At 51.1% G+C, this 5,308-nt stretch overlaps 1 protein-coding gene across 1 annotated transcript in view; it reads left to right on the top strand.

The window, feature by feature from the left end:
- B9D1 (B9 protein domain 1) overlaps nt 1-5,308 on the top strand; it is a 10,504-nt gene that overhangs the window by 2,031 nt on the left and 3,165 nt on the right. The gene's annotated exons all lie outside the window — the stretch shown is intronic.

Raw genomic sequence — 5,308 nt, 5'->3', positions numbered from 1 at the left:
GAAGAGAAAAGCACAAGTTAAATGCAAGTCATTATTATTTAATTGGATCGATTTCTATTTTGCATTTTTAATGACAATTCAGTCGCGTCCGTTTGTCAGCCAGACGCTGCCCCACCGCTCTCCGTTTCAGCAAAACCACAGCCCACAGGGACAGCAGCACCGCGTCGGGCTGGGCTTGCCCGGAGCCGCTTCGGCAGCCTTTGAGGAGCGGGGATCAAACAAGGATTAAAAACCACCATGTTGAGGAAGGGGCAGAGGAAACCATCACATAATGACTTGAAGACCCTTCAGATGGTCTCTGTTTCAAGGTTAAATCTCAGATGGCATCGATCTGAAATTCTCTTTGTCAGGCTGGGGAGAAAAAAAACAAGCATTAAAAAAAACCAACCACCAAATCTGAATCCATCCCCAGTGCAATTAGATACAACCTTTAATCTGTCAGTGTTGCGAGATCATACAGGTTGCATGAATACTAATAAGCATTTGATATTTGTACAAGGTTTCTTAGGATGAATAAATTGACTTTATCCATTAAACCTTCTCTATTAAGCTTTAAATACATGCCTGTGTTTTAATGGCTGGGACCATCTCGTCTTCCATACGAAGGGGGCTTAATTAGACATGTTAGTGCAGCTGCCAGAGCCGCAACACCAGCAGCATGGTCTGAGGGGCTGAAATCTCCACGTCTTTTTTGGTTTTTTTTCAAGCAGCTCAACATGTCTATCTATCTGCTGCGATCCTGTCGGGGCCCTGGAATAACCCACGCTCAGGCCAGGCAGGTGTTCAATCCTCTTCCAGTAAAATGGTGTTAACGTAGGCAGCCCCGCTGCTCCCACGATGATTTTAGCCCCTTCGGTAGGGCCAGCGTGAGCGCTGTGTGGAGGCTGGGAGGGTGCAGAGGGGTTGCTCCGGGCTGTGGTACGTGCGGCGGCACAGAGGTACTCCCTGCTTCGACACCGATGCACACAAACACGTCGCCAGGAGGGTTCCATACCCAGGCTGGGGCTGTGACCAGGCTGGGCTGCTCCTCGTGCCACTTCACTGGCGTTCACTCACTTTTAGGTCAGGGTTGGGGTTTTCTCCAGCTGTGGCCATTGGACTATTCAGTGCAGAATAATCTGTTCACTGGGGAAAGAAAGAAAAATGCCAGTAACCCTCATTATGTCACACCACGGGAAAGAAACCAGATTAATTATTTGAATATTTGATTGAAATCCCCTGGAAAGGCTTATTTTTGATTCCGCTTTGCCCCGCTCGGTGACACAAGCTGCCGAAGGCCCATGGCAATGTCCCCAGGGTTTGCCACAGATGCACTAGCAGCAGAGAGCAGCTCACCCACCTGAGTCATCCCCCCGAAAACGCAGCCACTTTCGGGGAGGGTGGCTGACGAGCAGGAGGGCTTCGAAAAGGAAGGAGCTCGCTTCCCTTCCCCTCTTCTCCCCAGAGCCTGATTATTGCTCTTATTCCTTACGCCCTTATCGAATCCAATGGCCCCACTGGGAACCAGCTTCTCCAGTCCTCCTCGCCCTCTCCCCCTTCCTGCCTGCATGTTAATTTATTCTGACTGGCTCAGACTGAGGCATTAATTAATTTTCCTCATTAACCCAAAAAAAAAAAAAAAATCTCACAAATGGTAACAAGTTCCAATACAAATTAATTCTTCATAGAAGACCGGGCATTTCACAGCTCGTTGGCAGCGACACCTCCCGTTCCCAGCAGTGCTCAGCCTGGCATAGGGCTGACGGCCACACGGGCAGGGGGATGTCAGAGCCGGACCCCCAACCTGCTAAATTAGCCGGCATAACGAGGGGGAGCAGAATACTGAATATTGAAATGTCTGCTTCAGCTTTTTGCCCTGCTTTTCTGCTCTGGGGGGATATTGGTAAAACATGCTCGGGCTGAGGATGGAGCGAGTCTCCCCGGTTTCACACCTGGCCTGGGTTACAAAGCACAGCGTGTCCCCCCCACCCATCCCGGCAAAGCCCCCTCCCCTCTGTGCCCAGGGTGACGGGGACCCTCCTGGTGCAGCCACAGCCCCTCGGCCCTCATTTCCCGGTGTGCTCGTGGCGTTCAGACAAGTAACGCAAAAGTTCTCCCCACCTGTCTTTGCCCAATCACGTTCCCACCAAAATAAATCTCCGGGTAAACATATTCAGCAAGAATTACAGCAAGAATATCCTCCTCTGATATGCCGTTTGATGTTAGGAGAATACCCTCCTTGCACGCCGTTTGATTTGAGCAGCAGGTGGGAAGAGCGCTGAGAACAGAAGTAAAAGGCTGTTAAGACAAAGGGCAGGGAAGCTCTCCGCAGCCTCCTCGCAGAGATAAAATGCAGGCAGGGATGAGTCAGGCTGGCAACGTTGTGCAAACAGTCTAAAAATAAAACCGGTTTATTGCAGATTAATGACACCATAAAATGTATTTCACTGGCCATTTAGCAGGTGTTGATTGTAAATATTTGGGATTAAAAATAAACTTTTCTGCTGTGCCACTGTATTGTCATTTCTGTCTCACCCACCTTCCCTGAGCGCCTGTTGGAAGCAATGAATCAGCCCCGGGGCTGCTTTAATCATACTTGAAAATGTAATGGGGACAAAGTACCTGCTTTCTGGGTATCTCCCCGCAGCACAGGACTTTTAAGCGCTCTCTCTCCCAGGCAGCAGCGAGCAGCAGCACCCAGACCTGCCACTCACATCAAGGGCTCTACTCCTGCTCTTGCAATTACGCCAAAAGAGCGCAGAGACCGGGTGACGGGCAACAGGCGTGGTACGAGATACACACCACCGGCTCTATCGCCCTCCGTCACGGGGCCGCTGCCTGACAGCTTCTCCCACGACAAGGACAGTCTTCACTGGCTCCTGCACTCCCAAGGACTAGCGCAGCCCTCACCCACGCAAGTGTGGAGTCAATCCCTATGGAAACAGACCAAACAGCACAAAACGTCTCCGAGAGCACCACCGCGCTCCGGCCTCCCTAGGAGCCCATCGCCCCGGGAGTGAGGCAGCCTGTTCGACTCCGGGAGTCAGGTCAAGGTACATCAGATTGATTCAGCGGCTCTTAGTGACACAGCTTCAAGCAATTAGGATTTTTCCAAGCTTTGGCTCTTTCTGGGAATGAAGAAAACACAATTCCCTTGACTGGTTCACATGCTTTGCGCACGGAGGTCAGTGCTAAAGGGACACCGGTACGCTCACTAGACCAGGAGTCATTGTTTTGGAGCTGGGACCCGATATGGACACAGCATCTACAAGAGATAGCAAGTCAGACAGCAGCAGGCAAGTGCCCTTCCTCCCCGCGAGGATGGCTACGGCCCCAAACGCCCCAGGGAAGCTTCCCGTTAGTCCCTTCACAGATCACAGGATCAGGGCAAGCCCGAGAGAAGAGGTGAATGTTTTACGTGGCCAAGAGAAATAGCAACATCGTTAAGTAACACCCATGGAGTCGCCGCAATCCACAAGTTTTCATTATGCTTGGAAATCAAACTCTCTGATGGATCATTAATTAAGTTTTCCAGCAGGGTAAAACTGCTTCCTTGCTTGGGATTTCATTCTACTCGCAAAGATTAAAAATGCAGCTAATTAGAACAAGACTGGCATGCAAGGGAGGAAAGAAAAAAAGGTCTCGTTATGACTGGGAGGGGACAGAGTCCTTCCACAAGCAAGTACAGATGACTCATAGCTGCTGAATAACCCTGCTGCCTTCTCTCTGTCATGGGGAAGGTCTCCCAGTGCTGATATTAACTCCTCCAGCAGCTGTGTATTACTTGCCAGGCAAAAAAAAAAAAATCCTTAAATTGGCTCTTAGCTAGCTCTGAGGTAGCTGGTAGCCAAGTAAAGTGTTAATTAAACAGCCTTGCTGGCTGCATCGGACAGCTGGTCGAGAACTGTTTTATTTCCCCCCCTGATAATTTTCAGTTCAAATGAATTATTTTATCTGAAGCATTTCTGAGGGACAGGGGAGAAAATTTCAGCCAATCCCTCCCATCCCTCCTGCCTTTCTCCCATTCTTCTCTTGGCCAAATTTGTTGGATGAATGTTAAAAAAAAACCACAACAAAACCACCTCAAATAAAACCTGAAAAATAGAGTGGAAATAGATATTGACAGAGAATACGTCTGTTGGAACATGGAAGGTATTTTTCAGCATGAACTGTAATGGTAGATTACTTTCAGTCCAATATCAACCACGCCACCCCCCTCAGCAGAAGAGGGGGTATCTTGGGGTGTCCCTTTGCCTTAAGGAAAGACACCTGCAACGAACAGTCCACTGTGTGGCACTGTAGAGAGCCAAAGCAGCAAAGCCATCTCCACCAGGTCTGCCAGAAGGGAGACAAAATGGAGCTAGCGGATGAGAACAAGGACTGAGGTGTTGTCCCAGCCGTGCTAGTCTCCATCTCTGCTCAGCCCATGTGTGAAAGGTCTCTGACTTGTTGCAACCACAGCATGGGAAACCCAAACAGGCATTGAGCCAGGGCTTCCTTCATTCCTCCCATCCTTCCCCAGAGGGTCTGGTGGCAATCAAATGCCCCCCGGATCGCTCTCAACGAGGGGAGCATCGTCTAGGCTGCAGAAAGGAGGCGAAGGGATGAACCGCAGCAGATGGTGGCTGAGCCTCCGCGGCGCTGACGTGCGCGTGGGCGGCGAAGCTTCCATGGCCCAGCCGGGCCAGCACCGTCACGTTGCAGCCTCCGCAGGGAAACAGTAAGACCTGGTCAGCAGATTTCGGCGCTTTCAGCTCAGCAGAGCCTCAGCACATTTTGTCTGCCTTGCTTACGTGCAAAAATCACCCCCTCCTTTTAATTAGAGCCGGCTAATTAAACCAGCACAATCCCATTTCCTCCCTTTCCCATTGGATGTGCCAGACGGCGGCGTTATGGAGGCAGCGCTTGCTCCCGTCGGGCCGGGGGAATAATCACCTTGCTGCGGGACACCAACGGCCCCGCCGGCCTCTCCCCCTCCTCACCTCGGCCTGGCTCACAAGGGTGACCCTCCGGAGAGCACAAAAGGTGCCATTTCCCACCGATCCCAAATACTTTCCCTCCCTGGAAAACACCTCGTGGCTCTGGCCCCAGCAGTTTGGGCCGGGCCGGCAGCAACATCTAGTGGCCATGTCCTCAGCACTTGCTGCCGCCTCGGTCCCCCGGCCACACTTTAAAAAGAGCTTACTGAGGTTGTGATAGGATACTATTTAAAAAATAACAACAAACCAAAAAATCCATAAAGTTAAAAATATGAGGTGGTGTGAGGAATAATGGGGGAGCACGCACGGCTGGCCTCAGCCCCAGCCCGCAGGCCTGGTGGGGCGGCCAT

Source organism: Charadrius vociferus, unplaced genomic scaffold, assembly GCF_000708025.1.
Source record: "Charadrius vociferus isolate BGI_N301 unplaced genomic scaffold, ASM70802v2 scaffold27, whole genome shotgun sequence".
Classification (NCBI taxonomy): Eukaryota; Metazoa; Chordata; class Aves; order Charadriiformes; family Charadriidae; genus Charadrius; species Charadrius vociferus.
This window is presented reverse-complemented; position numbering and strand designations above follow the sequence as displayed.